Source organism: Equus przewalskii, chromosome 3 (assembly GCF_037783145.1).
Source record: "Equus przewalskii isolate Varuska chromosome 3, EquPr2, whole genome shotgun sequence".
Lineage (NCBI taxonomy): Eukaryota > Metazoa > Chordata > Mammalia > Perissodactyla > Equidae > Equus > Equus przewalskii.
Genome location: NC_091833.1, coordinates 111,949,173 through 111,972,551, shown reverse-complemented (window position 1 = coordinate 111,972,551; position 23,379 = coordinate 111,949,173). Strand labels below are relative to the sequence as shown.

The 23,379-nt window shown below is 41.5% G+C and overlaps 1 long non-coding RNA gene across 4 annotated transcripts in view; it reads left to right on the top strand.

Annotated features, from left to right (window-relative positions):
* Positions 1-17,953, top strand: part of LOC139082383 (uncharacterized) — a 135,329-nt gene extending 117,376 nt beyond the window's left edge. For all 4 annotated transcript variants that reach the window (XR_011538315.1, XR_011538316.1, XR_011538314.1 and 1 more), the window contains 2 exons: positions 3,134-3,204; positions 17,431-17,953. This is a non-coding gene — a long non-coding RNA (uncharacterized lncRNA). The remainder of the gene's footprint in view (positions 1-3,133; positions 3,205-17,430) is intronic.
* The last annotated feature ends 5,426 nt before the right edge of the window (positions 17,954-23,379 follow it).

Sequence of the window (23,379 nt, the reverse complement as noted above, 5' to 3'; positions counted from 1 at the left end):
AATGACAAAAGCACCTGATCAGAATGTAGCCCTGTTAAGTGATGCATGACAATTAGTGAGAAAACAGCAAGGCAAACAAGTCCAGGGGCATTGCCTTCTCAACACTGACCACTAAGGAAGACACGTCTTTTCCAAGATGCTGTCAGTCACTCTGCACTGGGTCATCTAAAGCAGAAGGAAATGGAGAGGCTTGGCTCTTGCATATATACAATCCTATAGGTTGCCGTAGACAGCAGATGTGCAGGTTTAAACAATTGTTCATGAAAAGTCCGCTTCAGTGGGTCATGGCTAGGGGCAATTTGTTAGAACACAGTGACAGCATTCTAGTAAATGGGTCTTTGACAGAAGTCATCTTAGTGTCATTGACTTAAAGATGCTAATTAAGAGATTCCAGTCCCAACATTGGGCCCATAGAAAGTCATAATCCTGTACTCAATATTCATGATGTTACACTGCCAAATATCTGTATTATCTGATTCTCTTTTATTGGATCTCTTTAAAAATCATTTATTCCCAGGTTTTGGAACCCACCCGCCCCCCCAAAATTAAATAATTTATGTAATCCTACTTTCATGAAAATATTCTTTTTTTTAAATTGTCAAGTTATCAAATTGATAGAGCACTTTGCTTCCTAAGAAAAATTCTGGCTTATATCAGAAATTTATAAAAATCCCAAGACTTTTCACCCACTGGTGTGCTGATAAATGCAGTTGTCCAGGGAAGAAAAGTTCTGATTTGTAGCATTTGCCAGTTTCCATAGTGTGAGTTCTCCCCTTCTGGCTGATTTAAAGCTACCCACGTGATATCGCTGAATGCTGAGTACAAAGAGATGTACACACCCAGATCACGAGCAGCCACAGCCAGCTCTGCCGTGACGCTGCTTCCATCCCAGGCCCCGTTGGGATAAAATTTTTTAAAGCTTTCTTCCACATTATCCTAGAGTAGGTTTTGCTTGGGTTCTTATACTTTGGGTGTTTGCTACATGCTCCTTTAACAGGAGTAGATCGGGCAAGCAGGATCCTACCCCCCCCATTTTCTCTGGCTTCTATGGCCCATAAGTCTCCCTCCCCGGAGTTCTACCAGATCCTTCGATATTTTTGTCACACAGTCGTGTGTGTTAATTCTGCCTCTGACGGTTCCAGGCTTTGGGCAGCATCTGTTTCCACCACATCTTCCCTATAGTGGTGGTACATGTGGCTGAAGGCTCACTCCCACCCCTCCGCTCCTCTCAGGGATGGGTTTGCTACCAGCTCAACTGAATTCCTTTCCTTCTCCGATGCAGGTAAATCAGGCACTGCTTGCTGAATCTGAGTGCTGCCTTTCCTCTTGGTACCCCGTTGTTTTCTTAGTTCTTGATTTAGCCTCCAAAAGAAAAAATTGGTATGTGTGAGAGAGACAATGCCAAAGCCTCCACTGTTCCAGGGGAGGATATTTAGCAAGCCTAATTGCTCTTCTCTGATTTACCAGCCCTGTGCTCTCCATTGGAGAGGATCATTTTCCTTAACGGTTAACTTTAATGTAACTTGATGTAATGTGAACACACACACATGCGTGCATGTAGTCGTAAGTCAGTGTTTATAATACACTGATTTTAATCATCTTGTGTCATGAACAGATATGTGGATAAGATATGCAAAAACACATGAAAATAGTATAGTGGCTATGAACATTATTTCCTCTTTCTCTGAATTATGTCTTTAGAAAACTCCAGAAAGCAAATTTAATAACTCGAGTATTGTAGTAGTCTGCATTACCAAAGTCAATTAGGCATTTTAGTAAATGTTAATATCTCCGTTCATGTCAAGAATTTGTCAGGGAAGTATAACACTATCCTATCAAAGTTTTGAGATACATGGAATATAGTTTGTTATGCGGATCAAGGCTGCCCCAGGGAGAGAAGCCCAAGGTGTCCTGCCCTACATACTGATATCCTCCAGGAAGCACAGGACTTCCTGACCTGATTCGATCTGATTCCTATCCAAAGTTATAGGACCACCCAATAACCAGACCCCACGTGCACTGATACCATTTTAACGACTTTTTTACAAAATCTTTCCTTTGTCATGTAAAGAGAGAACTCATACCTATACCTTAAATTTAGCCCTAGCCTCAACCCATGTTTGCAGCTCTTCACTGCCCAGGGGTCCTGTCACCATGCTACTGTATGCTATTCTCTGAATAAAGGAGCGCGACTGCCAGACTTTGAGTAACTCCTCGGCTCACCGAGCCCGCATCAGTTTGCAATATAGTATGAATTTTCCGTTTTATAAACATACTAGTTTTATTAATTACACTAAATTGAACATCTCTATAATTTAAAATGTTAATAGAAGTAATAATTACCTGACTTATGAAGCAAGTATTAAGATTTACAAGCATTCCACTTAGTGTAGTAGTCTTTTGTTTAAAAAAACTGTTTTACGTGAAATAAAATTGAAATTCAAACACAATGTTTTCCATTTCACACTGTGATAGAATCAGGAGAAAGCTGTCAAACCCCAAATTTGCAGAACAATTTCAATGATCAAATGGTTTTAATGGGTTCTATGTTATGTGAACTTGAATTAAAATGTAGTTATTTTGATTCCTTTTGCCTCTAAATCTTAAAAGTCTCTAAATCATGAGTAGAAGAGTTCCTTACAAGTCTTTCAGGATCACTAACACTGGGTCTAATGACCGTTTGCATATCTTTGTTCTTTATTTGGTAGCTCAGCAGGGAAGCTAAGGAGGGTAAGCCTTTTTCTCACACAGAAACTTCAGAAAGAGAAGGGGTTTAGGGAATTTCAAAATAATTCCATTAACTCGCACCAAGAGGGCAAAAAGGGATCTGAGAAGCTTGAAATTTAAAATAGTATTATGAAATGGAACAGGGATCGTGTAAATTTTATTCTTAACATAACTTCACAATAGTCTTTAACCCTGACTGGGGTGGGGCACACAGATGAGGGAAGGGAATACCTTACAAATATATCTTACAAAAATTTAAAGATAGCAAAATATCCAATTATTAAATGAGTGATGAGTGCATGGTAGTCTGTTATATTAACTTCCTCTATATTTCTGTATTTTGAAATAGTCAAAAAATTTTAATGAGAATTTCCATTCATGTCTAAGCACTGTGCTTTTCCCACAGGTGAACGGACCCCTAAGCCTCTGGAAGTCTCTCTTCATCGCTGGAAAAGGAAATGGTTAACAGCCCCTCAGGTACTATAGCACCTCTGTTTCCCAAACCATGCCTCCCTCTCTTTTTTAAAATAACAGAACAGAATTGCAAATATGGCCCTGGTGCATAGAAGCCAATACTATGGTACCGGCTTTTGAGAAAAGAAAAAGCGCTATTGTGAGGTCAACCTGCAGGGAGACAGGCAGCAAGGCTCAAATCTGTCTCCCTGATCCAAGATTCGACATGAAATTTCCGGGGTCAGGGGGTAGAAATGCTGGTAGAGCAGATTTTGATTGGAGGGCTTTAAACTTGGCCATTTACGGTAAGATGTGGAAAGGTAGAGTTCGGCACTGGATCTTCCTGGACGATGGACCCCTCACTTCTGAAAAGCCTCTGCCGTTCAGGTTCTGGTCACGTTCCAGTCTTCCTGGTTCCATGGGGAGGGAACGTTGGTCCTGACTACTTGAGGTTAAGTTAAGGTTTTCTTTCTCTATGCAGGCCCAGGTGACATGACCTGTAACTGTGGTTCTGCTGTATCCGCAAAACAGCTTGACATCCTGTTATGCCCAAGTAGGGCCGGGTTAAACTGGCCTCCTGCAGTTACAAATCCCCCCATTTGTGTCGTATATCCCTCAGTCTTGAGGGGAATATGGTGACAACTGCTCTAACTGCTTCCTGCTGCTTAGGGGTGCAGATCTGGGTTTGGGGAATGAAATTGTTCTGCATTTAATTGCAAATATTCAGGGTCCTGGGGTCTGGGCCTTTATGTTGAATGGTCATCATATGCGTTGGGGGTGTGGGTTTAAGGATACGAGACATACAGCAAAAACAGAGTTTGACAAAAACGAACGTAAATCCTAACAAGCACAAAATGATACCTAGTTTAACTAGTCCCTCAGATATGAACCTTATTCCCAATGGGATCCATGAGAAAATATTAAGAGATTGAACCCAAGTTCTTGTGGTGACACTTGTTAAAGCCAAGTTGCCTGTTGTCTAATTCTATCTAAATGAGTCTCTACTTCCAAGGAAGTGTTAATGTAGACACCACATGATATGTTAGCTACAAACACCTCTTTCTTCAGCTAGAATGTAGTCTAGAGCAATTCTGTTGTCTAACACTACTTACTTTGGCTAAAGAATCTAGTGCTATCTGATGGGCAGCTACGGCTTGACCTGCCTCACTCTCATTCTTAAGGTAAGAGACTTCTAATCGTGCGTTCACGGGCAACAACTCCACACCAAGGTATAAAGTTTCATCCACAGAAATACCTGGTGGAGTCTGGTAGTCTGCTGGGCAAATACTTGTCTAGAACTTTCCAGATTGAATCGCTATCTAATATGGACCTTGTAGTCCTGGAGAACAGCTTTGAGAAACTAGTCCAGTGTTGAGTGTCAGTGGACTTTTGGATCGAGAAAGGGGTGACTAGGTAAGCTAGCAAACATTGTCTATCCATAAGCCATCTGTGTGAACAACCATATGCCCATGGATCTCCTCCACACCTGCACAAGCAAACCAAAGCCAGCACAGGCACATGTGTTGTTATAAGTATTGCTGACAATTAGTTGTCTGGTGTCATTTAGCCAGGGATCAGATAAACCGTCATCACTTAAGTCCAAGTGGGGTCCTTTTTTCTCCTTTGAGCTTCTGAAGGAAGCTAGAATGTCCTTTCCTCTGTGACCTTATGAAGTACTTCTGATATACTCCTGTTAAACTTGACCTTATAGGTTAAGTTAAAACAAGGAACTTTAGCATCAGTGTGTGTTAGCTGGACCCAGTATCCTATTTCTTGTTTTTTGGTTTTATTATACGAGCAGAAAGGAACGTCTGAGAAAATTGTCACTGGATGTGCTAACGGGTCACTAGACGATGTGCCTAGTAGGGCATTGGGTGGCAAATCCAATGGTCAGTTAGGTTTCCTTGTTTTGAAAGATCCTTTGAAATTCTTATTAAGGAATGATCTCTTCAAGCCTGAGAACAGAGGGCGAACAAAAGAACACAGCAAAGAAAAACAGGGAACATCTTGTAGTCTGGACTCAGACTAACAGGCTCTGTCCTTTTGGGAGGAGGCAACTGACCTGTAGGAATAAGAAGTGAGAGCAATTGCAGTGAGGAGAAGATGGGAGACGATGTCCCAAAAGGCGTCAGGCATCGACGTGTCAGTGTGAGGGGTTCCCCCAGGGAGGGAACGAGTCATTAAGGAAGTATACCCAAGAAAGGAGCCAAAGTTCCTGAATAATCTCTTCTGGGATTGAATCAAGGAGGCAGGCATGGTTAATTAAGTAATGCAGAATAGCGTGTCTGGGAACAAGGCAAAGATTAGGTGGCGTCCATACAGGCCTGGTCTGCTATCTCGGATAAGCTGTCTCCTTTGGTTGTCCTCTGCTTCTGGCCTCCCAGTCTGATCAGCAGAGGCTGCTCTTAGAGACAGAAACAGTTTTTCATTCATCTGGAGAACCCGGAGCCTTTTCAGTTTTGTTGCTTTTTCTGAAAAGTAACTTAAGATCAATCAGAGGTTCACAAGAATATGTTTGGGTGGAGAAGTCAGCCATGGTCCTCCATAGCCACCTAGAGTTTGGACAATTTGATCCCTCTGTTTCTTGTCTATGAAGGGCGTGAGCTGTTTGGGGATTATAAAGAGGACAAGGGGAGTCCTGGCTAGAAATGGGTACTATCTTTACTCGTGAGTGGTGTCTCCAAGGTTTACCTCCCTTAGCTGAACTGAAGAATGAGTAACCAGAAGGACTTGAGAGCGTCTATTCCTCTTAGGTGCAGTCGATCCTCAGGTGCTGATTTTTCTTAGTTTTGGGGAGGACCCAGCCTCCTGGGCTTATGCAGTGAGGGGAACATCTGTGGGAAACATTAACTGACTAGAGCGTATTTATGTACAGTAGACAGAGTAACACCTAGAGACTGCGCACGTTTTATAGTGTCAAATTTCTTTTTACAACATGATCATTATTAAGACTGTAATAATACTTAGTCTTAAGGAAGGGTCTCCCGTGTAATGATTCATAAGGGCTCAATTGGAGCCTGCTTCTAGGGGCTACTCTCACCCTAAGCAGGGCAGCTGGCAAGACCTTATCCCAAGTTAAGTTGGTTTTGTGATATATTTTGGCGATTGTCTTCAGGTGAATGGGTACAGCCACCCTAGCTAATGTTTTCCTTCCATCCGGCAATAAGTTTCCTTGTCCTTTTGATAACTCAAATTCTAGATATTTTGCGGTTGGGTGGGAAATTTGTGCCTTTTTCTTGGAGACTTTATATTCCCGGTCTGCCAGAAAGTTTAAAGTGAGGCTGGTATTTTGGTCTGAAGGTTCCTTACTTTTATTAGTAATTAGTATGCCATCCACATGTTGGAGGGAAACTCCCTTATTTAATTGGAGGTCCCTTAAGTCCTTGGCTAAGGCTTCCCTGAAGGTGGCGGCATTCTTCAATCCTCGTGGAAGTATCATTCAGCAATATTGTTGTCTTATGTTAGTCTCTGGACTGTGCCATTCGAAGGCAAACAGTTTCGAGACTCTGGACTTAGGAGTATGTAGTAAAAGTCATCTTTTAAGCCCAGAACTGTAAACCAGCAGAAGTCTCCAGATAGAGTTGTAAGCAAAGTATAAGGATTTGGCACCACCGAATGTATATCCTCTACAATTTGGTCGATGACTCTCCAGTCTTGTACAAAATGATACTCTCCAGTCCTGGGTTTTTGTACCTGCAGGATGGGAGTGTTATGTGGAGATTGACAAGGTCGGATTAATTCGTGTTTAAGAAAAGTGGTTATCAGAGGCTTTATTCCTACCTTTATACGTCTCTTTAAAGGATATTGCCTTAAATTGGGAGTTTGGCATCTGGACGAAGTTTTGCTGTTACTGGTCAGCCGCCTTGGCTCTTCCTGGCCTCTGGTCAGCCCCAAGATCTGCTCTTACCTTTCGTAGAACTTCTTTAGGGACTTCTGGTTGAGGTTTGTCTCCCAGTTGTAATAGCACAGCTTGGAGGGTGCAGGTTTGATCTGGGAGGACTTCAATGTCTCCTTTTTCTGCTGAGAAAGTCTCTCAGGCATTTAACTTTGTTAGTAGATCTCACCCCAACAAGGGAATAGGGCCCTTAGCCATATACAGAAAGTGGTGCTTTAAACTTGTTTTTCTTCTGTGACATTCAAGCGGGTGTAGAAAATGTTTATGAGAGCCTTCCCCAGATACGCCAGTAATGAATGTGGTCTTGGGGAGAGGGGATCCTGCCTGGTGTACAGAGTAAGTATCTCCAGTGTTAATTAGGAAGTCTACATTTTTCCCCAGCGTTACTATTACCCAGGGTTCCTTGCGGGAAATGTCAATGGAGCTAATGGTCGCTAGCAGTGAGTTGCGGCATCTAGCGGAGGCTTTGAGGTAAGTCCCTTTTCTTTCTTGCTGAGGAAGGTTAGGGCACTCCCATTTCTAGTGTCCTTCCCGTCTATAAAAGGCACATTGTTGTGGCCCAACAGATGGATGGCCTTTTCGGCTGGGTTGTGGGCATCCTGGGGGTCTTACCCACGGTCGTTTGTTTTTTCCTGCAGACATCTTGTTGGGTCTTGACTGGTCATAGCTGAGCCTGTGGTGAGCAGAGAAGCTTATTATCTCATGACCTGTTGCTTCTGCTTTTCCTGAATTTGATCTGGGCTGTTGAACACTTTAAAGGCAATCCTGACCAAGTGAGACATTGGAATCCCCAGTCCCCCTTCCAATCTTTGTAGCTTTTTTTTCTTATATCTGGGGCACTCTGAGTAATAAAGGTCATATTGACCAATCTTGTGTTATCTGGGTGTTCCAGATCAATATCAGGATATTGTCTGAAGGCCTCAAAAATCCTTTCAGGGAAAGTACATGGATTTCTTTTGGTCCTTGCTATACTCTCTGGATCTTATTTAAACTTTTCAGCTTTGGGAACCCTTTGTGAAGTCCCATTATTAAACATTCTTTGTAATGGTTTAACTTTGCAGGTCTCTTGGGTCATTGGGAACCCCTCCTGGTTCTGTTCCAAGGATGGCCTGTGCTGCTAGGGTCCCGATTGGATTGTTTGGTTATAATTCATGGAGACTTTTGGCTTCTTGGTGGGCCTTCTCTAATACCAGCCTATGTTCCTCCACAGTGAGGAAGGTATTCATAAGGGCCTGTATGTCAGCCCAGTTAGGATGATGAGGAGCAAAAACAGAGGTGAAAAGATTTTCCATCTTTTTAGGATCATCTTGGTAAGACAGTGTTATTCTTCCAATTATATAGATCAGAGGGTGAAGTGACCATATAACCTGCCGCATCCACCAGGGGGTCTGATTTGACCAAATGTTCAGACTCATAAGACTCGCATTGACTCATAAGGCTATGGGACAGAAATCACAGCTTGCCAGTAGGAATCATCAGCAGCAGCATCAGGAATTCCATTTCCAGTATAATTCCTTCTAATAGTCCGCAGAGCCGCCCGTGTAGCCTCCCGGAACAAATCAGGTTCAAGGAGCCGGATCCAGATTGAATAAGCATGGGAACTACTTTGGCTTAAAAGCCTTATTCTACACAGGAGCCCAGATCTTTTGTAATAACACCACTGGTAGAGTTTCCAGAGTTCCCACAAAGGACATGCAGTTACAAGAGCCCCTGTAGGCAGGGAAACCCAAAATATGGTGTCTCCATCAGGAATTTATCGTATCTCAAAGTCCAGATTTGATTTACCAATCAGGGGTCATTTTTACCATAAGCAATGTTGCCTAGTAACATCATTGATATATCACTTTATCAGAGTATTAACCTTATCAAGCTAGAGATTTAACCAAATTCTCATGCAGAAAGGGCAAGAGTCTTGTTAGTCCCAACCACATGGTCCAAATTGACCATAATGGGCACCATCAGACTCACTAAGTCAAAAGGTTGGGCAGGCCTATCCAACAGCAAATAAAGTGACACACATGGAATTGGTCTCAAACAGGTCCAGAGGGTACAAGTAAGCTCCCTCAGTTTAGACCTATTGCCTGATTTAGGGGAGTTCCCTATGACTAGCTAATGGAGGAAGAAAAGTTCAGGTTTAGAAAGGTTGGTATGGTATGTGGGTACAAATGGAAAATGGACCGTTGCTGCACTGCAGCCTCACTCAGAGGTGGCCCCTGCAGGACAATGGGCAGAGATTTAGGTTGTGCACCTGGTCAATGACTTGAAAGAGAGAAGTGGCCTGAAGTAAAGCTATGCGTGGACTCACAGGCAGGGGAGGGTCACTGATCTGGGTTGATCAGGTACGTAGAAGTAGCATTATTGGAAGTGACTCACTTTCATGAGAGATCTAGAAAAGGCTATAAACCCTGGAAGAAACACCTCATGCAGCCAATTCGAATATAATTTTGAATGATGGCTAGATAGAGGCAGCAAATTGATGACCTTAGAAAATGCTGTCTTTCCATGACTGTGAGCTGCTATGATGGGGCACAGACATTCTGGAAGGGAAAGCAGACTGATTGAGGCTTGATAAGAAGTAGAGCATCCCTAGTAAGAGGGGCTTTCAAACAAAAGGAAGATTTCTGGAACCATACATTCTAGAAACAAATCTTCCAAAAATCCAGAAAGGACCAATGTGATGGTTAATTTTATGTGTCATCTTGACCGGGCTGAGGCTAGTCAAACTTTATTCCTGGGTTTGTCTGTGAAGGTGTCTCTGAAAGAGATTCGCAGTTGAATTAGCAGACTGAGTAAAGAAGAGCACCCTCGCTAACATGGGTGGGCGTCACCCAATCCATGGAAGGCCTGAATAGAACAAAAAGGTGGAGGAAGGGCTAATTTGCTTTTTGCGTGAGCTGGGACATCCATCTTCTCCTGTCCTTGGACACCAGCACCCTTGGTTTGGGGGCCTTTTGACTCAGCCTGGGACTTACACTCTCAGCTCTCCTAGTTCTCAGGCTTTCAGACTCGGGCTGAATTACTCCACCCGCTTTCCTGATTCTCCAGCATACAGATGGCAGATAGTGGCACCTCTTGGCCTCTATAACCATGTGAGCCAATTCCTATAATAAAAGTCTCCTCTCATATGTATCTACATATATCCTATTGGTTCTGTTTCTCTGGAGAACCCTGACTAATACAACCAGTCGCTCCTCTGAGGTCATCAGTCCAGGGAGCAGTCCAGACCCACCACTCTGATGTTAACAGAGAAGCCAAAGATACTGTGGAGTACAAAGATCTTGTCTCTCTCACCTCCATCACCGGGTCTTCATGGAACTTAGTCTATACTTCTAATTCTCTTTTGTAGAGTTGCAGGAAGAGGACACACTTTAAAAGAGAGAGTTTTCACCTGCGTTATGAAAGCAGAAAGTGAGTTAGGGAAAGAGACAATTGAAATTGAGGGTTACTATACTAGATTTTATTGAATCCAAATTTCCCCCTTCACTGCTCAGTGGAGAAGGGAACACTTGAGAGAATCAGTAATTTGGAATCTGCTGTAGATTGTGGTATCCTTGAGGATGCATCTGTAAGTTTGTGAATAGCTGCTGGCATGTATTGATTTTGTTTGGGTTTTTTTTGTTTGTTTCAGTTTTCTTCTGAGATTAGTCACTGAGGTCTGTGGAAACGGCTATCGTCAGAGGAATAATGGCCTAGGGTCAGGGGGTCACGGTTTTTAACTTTGGACCAAATCCATTGTAAAGCTTCCAGAGAAAAGACAACTCAGTATAAACAACAAGAGTTGATAACTTAGGTTCTAAGAAAGAGCAATAGAAGTTACGCAGTTTGAAAAACAGGGAAAAAAATATTGGAGAAAATGAAGAGCCTTAGGAACTTGTGGGACAATATCAAAAGAGACACATTACCTCACAGTTACCTTTTCTGTTTGTGATGAGAACTCTTAAGATATACTTTGTTAGCAAGTTTCAAGAATATAGTATTATATGGTGTATGCTACTCAGCCTTATTTCAAAAGAGACAACATACAGGTAATTGTAATCCTAGAAGCAAAGAAGAGAGAGAATTGGGCAGAAAAATATTTGAAGCAATAATGGTCAAAAACTCTTCAAATTTAGGGGCCGGCCCCATGGCTGAGTGGTTAAGTTTGCGCACTCTGCTTCGGTGGCCCAGGGTTTTGCTGGTTTGGATCCTGGCCGTGGACATGGCACTGCTCGTCAGGCCATTCTGAGGCAGCATCCCGCATGCCACAACTAGAAAGACCCACAACTAAAATATACAACTATGTACTGGGGGGATTTGGGGAGAAAAAGCAGAAAAAAACCCCAATATTGGTAACAGTTGTTAGCTCAGCTGCCAATCTTTAAAAAAATCTTCAAATTTGAGGAAAGACATAAAAGTACAGCTCTAAGAAGATCAGCAAGCCCTCAGTAGGATAAACACATGAAAACAATGATGCACTTCTCAGACTACTGAACCCCAAAGATAAAAAGAACTTTACAAGCATACAGAGAAAAATGTTCAATACATATAGGAACAATGATTCAAATTATCACCAACTTCTCATCAGAAACTATAGAGACCAAGAGACAAGAGAAAGCTTTCACTGCTCTCTAAAAGTCTAGCTATCAACCGACTTGTTAGATACTTGAAAGAAACAACTATCCCCCTAAAATGCCATATCAAGCAAAATTGTCCTTCAAGGATGAAAATGAAATAAAGACATTGTTGGGTAAAACAAAATTAAGAGAATTTGTCAGTATTCACACAGTACAAGAATGCTGAAGTAAATTCTTCAAGTTGAAGACAAATAAAGCCAGAGGAAAACTGGAATCTTCAGGAAGGAATGATGAGTATCACCGGAAATGGTAAATACTTGGGTAAACATTCAAGACTATTTTTCTTCTTAATTGCCTTAAATTACGTAGGACTGTTTAAGGCAAAAATTACACCTTCGTCTTAGATATATGTTGATGGTAGTACATATAAATGTAGCAAAAAGGATGATGCTGGATAAACGGACATACATGTTTACAAGACTTTTACACATTTTGTGAAGTGGCACAATATCAAATCTAAGTAGAGTGTGAAAAATCAAGGGTGAATATTGTAACTCCTGGAGCAACAATTTAAAATTGCAAAAAATAGCTAACAGGCTAATAGATAAAATAGAATCCATTGCATAAAGGAAGCCATCAGACTCTCAAAAATAACTCTTGAAAAAAACTAGTATCATAGGACTTGCCTTCTGTCTAGTTTTGCTTGGTTGTCCCTTCTCCTTGAGTCTACCTATGGTCATCAGACAGCCTTCAGAACAGTTATTTTGAGACACTGTAACAACACAACGGATAGTGGGAGTAGGGGAGGCTGAGCCAGGAATGTGGGTCAACGGGCAAGAAAGCTTTCCTGTCTGAGAGGAAGATTGGAAAGAAAAAATTCTTTAATATTCTTTCAGTTCACAAAAATACAATGCTATGAACAGTGCAGAGTGAGGCAGAAGACCTGGGCCAGCCACTTGTAGACTCCATGACTTTCCATCTGTACTTGCTCTGGATGTGTTTCCTTGTCACTAATGGAGCATTGGTCCACATTTGCACTAGCTCTCAGAATTACTATCACCATATAGCAGCAGCACGACTTACAAATGTTGATAGTTTACAAAGTCCCTCCAGCAAGCTCTAAGGGCTCCAAGAGCAACTGAGAATTAGTTTAATGCCTTTATCCCTTACGGACAGGTCTGTAGCCAAGGATTTTTCTTTTACTAATTGAACACTGCCATCTGGTGTGTAAGTGCAGGAAATAGCAGGGATTGAATTCCAGGAAGGAAAGTCCTTTAAAATAACAAAACAGTTTTCTTCATTTCTTGTCTCTCTAACCTCATTTCTCAGGATATCAAAGAAGAGGTCAAAATAGCCTTGCATAGGCCGCTAAGACTTATTTGAAAGGGTAGAAGTAAACGGTAGAGGGCAGGTAGGATTTGAATAGACCTTAAGGGGAAAGGGAGGGATGACGCGAGGAGAAGCAATGAGGAGCCCTGGGAAGGCAGGACAGTAGTTAGCGGCTCAACCTTGGGGGAAAGACTGGGCTGGGGTTGCTCCTGAGCTTGGCCACTCCCCAGCCGTGTCCTGAGTCTGGGGTCCCTCATGTATAAGGTTGGGATAATAAAGGTACTAACCTTTTAGGTTATTTCACTAATCCAACAACTCATGGACTGTTTTTAGCACAGCACCTGTCACAGTAAGCATTTAGCAAATATTAGCTGTTGTACTTTTACAGTTCAGACTGGGGAGAAATAAAAGAAGTTAATTAAAAACTCACCAGCACCTTTAGAATGAACTCCACATTAGTCCCATTCTCCCAGAGAGACTTGAGGCAAGGAAGTGAAATAAGTCAAGTGAAAGAGTGTAAACACAGTGAGAACCACAGTAATAATAGTAATAGCTACCATTTTTTGAGACTTTACTATGCACCAGGCATCGATCTACATGTGTCACATGTATTAACTCATTCCATATTTAAAAAATTCCCCGGCTTTATTGAGGTATGATTGACAAATAAAAATTCTATATATTTACGTTGTACAATGTAATGGGTTTTTTAAGGTAAATGACATGATGTAATAGACCTATATATTGTGAAATGATTACTGTGATCAAGTGAATTAACACATTACCTCACATAGTTGCCTTTTCTGTTTGTGATGAGAACTCTTAAGATATACTTTCTTAGCAAGTTTCAAGAATATAGTATTATATGGTGTATGCTACTCAGCCTTATTTCACTTAACATAATGTTCTCCAGGTTCATCCATGTTGTTGCAAACGGCAGGATTTCCTTTTTATGGCTAAATAATATTCAAATGTACATATATACACTACATTTTATTTATCCATTCATCTCGATATATACTTAGGTTGTTTCCTTATCTTGACTATTGTAAATGGCGCTGCGATGAACATGGGGATGCAGATATCTCTTCAAGTTACTGATTTTATTTCCCTTGTATTTATTCCCAAATGTGGGATTTCTGGATGACATGATAGTTCTACTTTTAATTTTTTGAGGAACCTCCATACTGTTTTCCATAGTGGCTGTACCAATTTACATTCCCCCCGACAGTGCACAGGAGTTTCCTTTTCTCCACATCCTTGCCGACATTTCTTGTCTTTTTGATGATAGCCATTCCAACAGGTATGAGTGATAACTCATTGTGGCTTTGATTTGCGTTTCCCTGATGACTAGTGATGTAGAGCACCTTTTCACATACCTGTTGGCCATTTGTATGTCTTCCTTGGAAAAATTTCTATTTAGTTTCTCTGTCCATTTTTAATTAGATTGTTTGGGTGTTTTTTTTTTGATGTTGAATTGTATGAGTTCCTTATATATTTTGAGTATTCACTGCTTATCAGATATATGGTTATGTTCAGTAGGAAAACCATCAAGTAACCTTTTGTGGTATACCTACTGGGTAGAGCTAAGGCAGAGTTGCCAGATAAAATACAGGATGTCTGGTTAAATTTGAATATCAGATGAACAACTACTTTTTTGTAGCATATGTTCGAAACAGGGTATGGGATATATTTATACCAAAAACGTAGTCATTGTTTACCTGAAATTCAAGTTTAACTGGGCATTTTAATTTTTATTTGCTAAATCTAAGAATCCTAAGGTGCACATTCCATGAACACACAGTTTTGAGGCAAAGAAGCCAAAGATGACAAGCGACTGTGTTGCTAGATTCCTCCACATTTGCATAGAATTTAACATGGAGAGGACTCAGTAATTATAGTAATAGCTACCTCTCCCCACCAGGTAGGTTTAGTTTCCAGTAGTTCATGTAGTACTTAAAACCTGGGGCAAGATCCCATGGATTTATATTCTAGTTCTGTCATTCGTTAGCCTTGTAAACTTGAACATACTTAGCTTCTATGCCTATTTCCTCATATATAACATGGGAATACTAATAGTTCCCACCTTATGGAGTTGATATAAAGATTAAATGGAAACATCTAATAAATATACAAAAGATTAAGAAAAAGGGGTCAAAGCACATCATGGCAAAAAATTCAAGAAATCACAGAGGAAGAAAGGAATTACAGAACAGTAAGAAAACAACAAAATGGCAATAGTAAGTCCTTACCTATCAATAATTACTATCAATGTAAATGGATTAAATTCTCCAACACAATGAGTGGCTTAAAAAACGGATTAAACAGGATCCAACAATATGCTGTCTATAAAAGAGTCACCTTAAGGACACATACAAGCTGAAAGTGAGGGGATAGAAAAAGATTTTCCATGCAAATGGTAACCAAAAGAGAGCAGGGATGCCTGTACTTAGACAAGAGATAAAGAAGGTCATTATATAAAGGTAAAGGGGTCAATTCAAGAGGATTTAATAATTGTGAATATGTATGCACCCCATAGTGGAGTACCTAAATATATTAAGCCAATATTAACAGAACTGAAGGAGAAATAGACAATAAAATACAATACCAGGGGATTTCAATAGCCCACTTTCAACAATGGATAGGTCATCCAGACAAAAAATCAATAAGGAAACAGCAGACTTAAATAACACTCTAGATCAAATCCACATAACAGACATATACAGAGTATTCCATCCAACAGCGGAATAGATATACTTATGCACACATGGAACATTCCCCAGGATAAATCATATGTTGGGCTATGAAACAAGTCTTATCAAATTTAAGAAAATTGAACTATACCAAGTATCTTTTCTAACCACATGGTATGAAACTAGAAATCAATAACAGAAGGAAAATTGGAAAATTCACAAACATGTGGAAATTAAACAACACACTCCTGAATAACCAATGAGCCAAATTTTTAAAAAGTATCTAGTGACAAGTGAAAATAGAAACAACATACCAAAACTTATGGGATGCAGCAAAAGCAGTTCTAAGAGGGAAATTTACATGATAAATGTCTACATTAAGGAAAGTGAAAGATCTCAAACCAGTTTACGCCTCAGGGAACTGAAAAAGAACAAACTAAGCCCAACGTTAGCAGAAGGAAGGGAATAATAAAGCATGCCAATCCACTATATTGATGACATTGTGATAATCTGACCTGGAAAGGAGAAAACGGTCAGCGCTGTGGAAACCCTGCTAAGGCATATTTGCACCAGTGAGTGGGAGAAATCCCCACTATATTGGTGAAATTTTTAGAGTCATAGTGGTTATTGCATCTTGTACACACTTTCTTCCATGAATCAAAAGGGCCAGTACTAGGTACGTCTTCTGGATTTGAAAAGACCATACACTATGCTTGGGAATATTGCTCCAACCCACTACTGGGTTGACTCAAGGGTGCCAGTTTTGAGTGGGGCCAAGAATAAGAAAGCAATCTGCAGCAGATTAAGCTGCTGCCACAGTGGCCACGCAGGCCACATGCCTGGGATATATTATGGTTCTAGAGCAAGGGTCAGCAAATTATGGCCTGTGGCCTGTTTTTCTAAAGTTTTGTCTGAACATAGTTATGATTGTTTATGTATTGTCCATCGTTGCTTTGTGCCACATTGGCGGAGAACTTATGGCCACCAAGCTGGCCCTTTAAGAAGAAGTTTGCTCCCTCTGTTCTAGGACAATGGTTCTCTTTGTGTATGTATCTATATGTGTGTGTGTGTATTTGCTCTATCTGCTCCGAGGGCCTACAATTAATGACCCGCGGGTATCACTGAGTACACCTAGTGCCTATATATATCATTCTCAACTAAAAGTTGTCTTGGAGAAAAGGCTGATTTAAGGATCAGGACAAGGAAAGTACATGATGAACCTGGAACATCTTGTGCCAGAAAGTAACAAAGTGCTCAAAGAATGATAGGGACATATCAAAAGTATACATAGGCCAGCTTAAAGAAGTTCTGTCTAGCCAACTCTGGGAAAATGTGAATGGCAAGATAAATGATAACAGGAATGAATTATAAACATTAAAAAAGGATTCCATGAATCTATACATATACAAATATTGAGTAAATATATAAATAGGGAAAGCTCTTGTTTATGATAGAATAACAAGTAATATAGAAGACACAATGGCATTAAACCAGCAATGGCTACTAGCACGAGTGGATGGAAGTCTGATGAGACATTTACAGAGTCTCAAAGTGCCTCCCCACAAATTGCCTATTGCTTCCAAAAGGAAAAATAGTAACTTTAAAATCTGACAGGCCCCTTCTAACCAATTGCTCAGAGTTAACATTCCCAGTATCACGTGGTTCTGGTGAGAGGCACTGAGGAGGACATGACAACACTTTTGTGGCATTCCTGCTGTGCATAACCTGAACCATGAAAAAACCTCAGACAGACTTAACTTTTTTTTTTTTACTTTGACAGATATTCTACCAAGAAAAAGAGACTGTTATTCTTCAAAAATATCAAAGGAAGGATGAGGAACTATTCCAGATTAAAGATATGACAACATGCAACATGTGATCCTGTATTGGATCCTGTGCTGGGATGGGGGGTGGAGCTATAATAGATATTAAGAAAATTGATGGAACTTTGAGTGTGGGCTATGAATTAGATAATGTCAGTATTAAATTTTCTGAATTTGATCACTGTACTGTTATGTAAGAGAATGTTGCTGTTCTTGGGAAATACATATGGGCATGCTTAGGGCTAAAGGACTTTGATGTCTCCAACTTATTCTCCAATAGTTTAGGAAAAATGTGTGTGTACCCACATGTGTTTATATATGTATGTGTGTACATAAATATATACACTTACAGAGAAAACAGTAAAAATGTAAACAATTTGTAAATCTGGGTAAAAGCTATATGGAATCCTTTATACTACTGCAATGTTTCTGCAATTTTGAAGTTATATCAAAATAAAGAGCTCTAAAAAATTGCTAAAAGGTGAGATTTTGTGAGGATACAAGGCCATGACACAAGGATCTGGTGGGTCACACTCAGGAGCCAGGACTTGACCCAGTGGGACCCAGCAGTGGACTGTGGGAGGGGCACTTTAGAGAGATGATTTTGACCACAGTACAGAGAAGGAGGAGGAAGACTGGAGGCAGGAACAGTTTGAAACAATAACGGCATCAACAGCAGGCTTCTGAGACAGCCCAGGGACCAAGAGATAGACCCTAACCTGAGCAAGCGTCAGCACTTCTCAACATGACTCCTACTAGTGTCGTCCTATTCCTGAAAGGCTGAAGTGAGGAAAAGCACACCCAGTGCTCCTTGACTAATCCATACTCGTCTATTTGCCAACGTCAAGAGAGTAAAGAGGTGGCTTATTCAGTGCTGGGTGGTAAGCAAACTTCTAAGGTAAAAGGTTTATGGTAGTGACTTTAAGGGAATACAAGTCAGATGAATGCGTAAGGACCCCTTAACGCTGTTATTCCAGAAACTGTTAAATGCTTATCCAGAGCTTTCCCAAACCTAAGCTCGATTGAACTTGACCTAGGTCTATACGGAAACTGCATCAACTTCACTAGACTAGTCAAGATATGTTTTACAACCTAGTAAATTTGGCTGAAAGTCACAAGCATTCCACTTCCAAAGGTGCCTTCCCTTGCCATCAGAAGAATCTGAAGCAACAAATGATGTCAAACATGAAAAAGGAGACCATTTTCCCCAAGAGACGTACATAAAGTGGTTTGGATGTCATTGTCCTGAAAACATATAAGAGGTGATTTGAATGCATTATGAGTGCTTTTTCAGGAAGGTTTAGTGAACGTGACAGAAAAAACAATTCAGGCTTGTTGCGATGGTGTTCCAGTAGCCTCATCTTCATACAGGAAAGACAGGTCTGTGCCCAGATACTAGAACGTTCTCATCCTCAAAAGAGAATGATGAAAACTTACATTTTCAATTTGCTCAAGACTTGCCTACTCAAAGTCATACAGTAAACGCACAGCTGGTCTTGGAGCACGTGTCACGGTCTCTAACTCCCAGTCTGTAATACTTAAGCATACAGTGCAGAAGTTAAGAGCGTGCACAGGCTCCAGAGACAGGCTGGCTAGATTGGAGGACCGGCACCATCTCTTACTATTTATGTGCTCTCGTACAAGATATTCATCTGCTCTCTGCTTCGGTGTCCTCACCTGTGCAGTGGGTGTGTTATTGGTCCCTACTTTAGAGGTTCGATAGCAAGAGCCAGTGAGTACATCTGCCTTAGATCTGTTCCTGGAACGTGGTAAGTGCATGATAAACATTTGCTGTTAAATTAGCAGAACTATTAGTAATATATTTCATGACACTGGGTATTGGTTTCATTCTGTGAAAGTAATGATTATTGCTCAGCTTCTCAACTATAGCACAGAAGCTCAAGTTTAACTACATAAATGTCAAAATGGAGTCCCCAAATATCCGTGCTGCCACAGTGAATTATTTCTGTCCTGGATCAAACGTTAACTGAGAGAAATACAAAATAATCTTCCTTCTGAACTCTGTATTCAGGGGCCATTTCTAAATGGGGGAAAAAGAGGAAAAGAAAACAAAGGTACCTGGTACAGCATAAATGTCTCAGAGCCCTGGAGGCAGGAAGTCTGAGGTCTGGATGGCAGCATGGTCGGGTGAGGGCTCTCTTCTGGGGAGCAGACTTCTTGCTGTGTCCTCATGTAGTGGAAGAGGTGAGGTAGCTCTGTGGGGTCCTTCACTCAGGGCACTGATCCCATCATGGGGCTCCCCCCTCATGACCTAAGCACCTTCCAAAGGCCCCACCTCTTAATACCGTCACCTTGGGGATTAGAATTTCAACATAGGAATTCAGAGGGGACACAGATATTCAGACCATAGCATGAACCAAGGCTCTTCCTGCTCTCATTCTCCTCTTCGTGCCTCAGCTGACATGGCTTCCCATGTGAAGGCCTCCCCCACCCCCTCCTCTTCATGCTCAAGGGGTAGGAGCTGGAAAGGCAACAGTGCCGGCCTTTCTGTGCAGTCCCCAGCCTTGAAATAGTCAAGCCCACACCTAACTCTCCCTGTGCTTATACATGACAGTTTAGTAAAAATTTCTTTTTTCAAGGAATGACTTTGCAAGAGAAACCCTGGATGGCCACAAAATCTATGTCAGGGCCAGGGCCTTTCTTTCAGACACTGACAGTATTCTTACAGGCAGAGGTTTCATGAAGGTGTCATGCTTTGGAAATCAAGAGGCCTGATTCTACTGAAGCCTCATGGTGTGACATTGAGACCCATGGGGTCTTGACCAATTTCCACGTCTGCAAATTTAGGATATTTGGGTTCTTATACTTATTTGAAAATCCAAAGGAACTTAGCGATCCTCTTCCCAGAAGAGAAGCCCATTATGTACAAACATAATTCTATATTCAATTCCAAGTGTTTCTAGATCCCACTGGAATCCATCACTGGTTCCCTTGTAGGGTAATTTCTAATGATCTTTTTTTAAAAAAATTTTTTTTCCAGATTGGCACCTGAGCTAACATCTGTTGCCAATCTTTTCTTTTTTTTCTTCTTCGTCTTCTCCCCAAAGCCCCCCAGTACATAGCTGTATATTCTAGTTGTGAGTGCCTCTGGTTGTGCTGTGTGGGATGCCGCCTCACTTGGCTTGATGAGCGGTGCCGTGTCCACGCCCAAGATCTGAACCGGCGACACCCTGGGCCACTAAAGTGGAGACGCCGACTTAACCACATGGCCACGGGGCGAGCCCCTCTAATGATCTTCTTAGCTCACATATTCTACATTTCTAGGTTTCCTGGAGTCTGTAACAGACCCACTTAATCAAGGACAGATTGTGAATGTTTGCGTAAGTATGACTTCTGAAGCAAGAGTGGTCAAAACTGTTTTTAATTTGTTTTTTTGTTTGTGGAGCAAAGGCATTATTTACCGCCAAGAAGAAAGCATGTGTTTAAAAGTTTAATCCTCCCGGATGGGAGGAGAAAACATCTGGAACAGTGTACATGCCTGGCCCTCAGTGGGGACTCTCAGGACGACTTCTAGTAGAACAGAGTTTGGAGCCTCACAACTGAAGCTTCCAGTTCCAGCTCCACAACTTGTCAGGCTTGTGTTGGGCCATGGGCAAGACAAATAGATAAGATTTAAATTCTTCCTCTCCTAAAGTGGAAAAAATCCTTCTACCTTCCTCTTAGCATTGTAGTGAGAATTAAACTCAGTGAGACGATGCTCATCCATTCCTCAGCACGTAATCCCCCTCCTCTGTGTTATCTCTAGTTTGCGTTCCTCCTCCCTTTCCTATCCTAAGGGGTGATGTGCCCTGACTTCTTTCATCCTTTACCTAATAGTTGTCTTAATATCTATGCTTTCCTTGGGTTTTAACTACGTGTTGCTGATGACCTCCACGTCTACCCCAACCTTGACCTCTCCCTCTGTATTCCACAGTCACATAACCAACCCCGGCATGGATATTTTCCCATGGCATGGATTTCTGTTGCTTCGGCCTGTCCATGAGACAAAGCTCCTCTTTTGGTAATGGGACTCCTTTTCCTTTGAGAGATTTCCCTGACCCTACTTCCTCCCACCAGAGGAAAGGACATGTAATCCACCAATCACTGTTCAAAGTTTCTCCTCCCCTCCACTCAGTGATTTTCCAGGAGCAGACATGTGACCCCAGTGAGAGCTGTTTAGAGTTCCTTTCCAGGAGCTGACATGGTTGTTAAAAAACAAGGGGCACCTTCAGCTATGATGATAAGTGGACATTACAGCCTGGAGTTGTCAACATTATCACCACCATAAAGAATGAGCCCAAGAGTGAGCTGACAGAGGAAATTTGATCTGAGAGACCAAAAGAAAGATTACTTGTAACTTTGGTTGAATCCCTGAATCCAGCTGTAGCAGGTATAACCCTGAGGCATTTCAAAACCAATTCAAACTAGCTTCCGTAAAAATGGGAAATAGCTTATGTAATTAGGATTCCATTGCATTAGACTAGACTCATAGTCTCAAGCCATAGAGACCCAACATGTTGGCTCCTCCTCCCAAACAGTTCTTCTCCCTGTGTTCTTGTTTCAGTTGGAGACACCAACATCCACCCAGTCATTCCAACCCGAGACCTGGAGTCATCTTGACTACTCCTGCTTCATCATCATTATGGCCATTAGATCAACCAGTCCTGTTGTACTTACCTCTCCACTATTTCTCCAATCATCCCACTTTTCTCCATCTCCACTCCACCACCTACTTTAGAGACCCACCACGTTCTCTCTGGATTACCATTAGAGTTTCCTAACTAGTCTTTTTCTCTGTTTTTTTCACATTACTGTGGTGGGACCAAATAGAATGTATTTATATAAATCACATCTTACTACGGCATTTCTCTGCTTAAAACCCTTTGAGATCATTTACCCCAGGATAACATCCACTTCTCATGGTACATAAAATTGTCCATGTAATGTTTAACTGTTCTCTGTTTCCCATGTTACCATCCAGAAACAGTACTCTTTGTAGTTACCCGTGGACAGTATGCTGTAACCCACCTCTTTGCCTTTGCTCATCACGTTGCAAAGGCAGTATAGTTTGTCTCCATTAAAAATTAGGCTCTGGAATGATACTGACCTGAGTTTGAATCCTTGTATGGTGTGTATTGACTACTACTTGGGCAAGATACTTATATTCTCTAACCTCAGTTGTCTCACTTGAAAAATAAGGATGCTAATATTAGCTGTTTCATGAGCACGTTGCCATAAGAATTTAAAGGTTCTGGACCCAATTCCAACATGTGTGTGTGGTGGGAGGGGGGTTGTTTCCACACCAACAATGTCTCCGGACTCCAGCTGGGTGTCTCGATTCTGACACGATCTACCTGGAGAAAGCATCAGATTCCACAGGTTACGGGCTCAGTCCTACAAGACAAGTCCCACCTCAGATACCAGTTGCAAGCCCAGGTTGTCAATCACGCTTCTGACTGACCAGCTATAGATTTGAGGTTCCAATGACTCCTTCCTCGGGTTCAATTAATTTGCTAGAGTGGCTCACAGAACTCAGAGAAACATTTTACTTACTAGACTATTGGTTTATTATAAAAAGGTATAACTCAGGAATAGGCAGATGGAGGAGATGTTTAGGGCAAGACTTGAGGAAAGGACGTGGAGCTTCCATGCTTTCTCCAGGTGAACCACTCTCCCCAAATCTCCGTGTGTTCACCAACTCGGAAGCTTTCTGAACCCCATCCTTTTGGGTTTTTATGGAGATTTCATTACCTAGGCATGATTGATTGGCAGTTGAACTCAATCTCCAACCGCTCTTCCTTCCCCAGAGGTCAAGGGTGGGACTGAAAGTTCTAACCATCTAATCACATGATTAATTCCACTGGCAACTAGCCCTCATCTTTAGGTGAGGTCCAAAGTCACCTTAA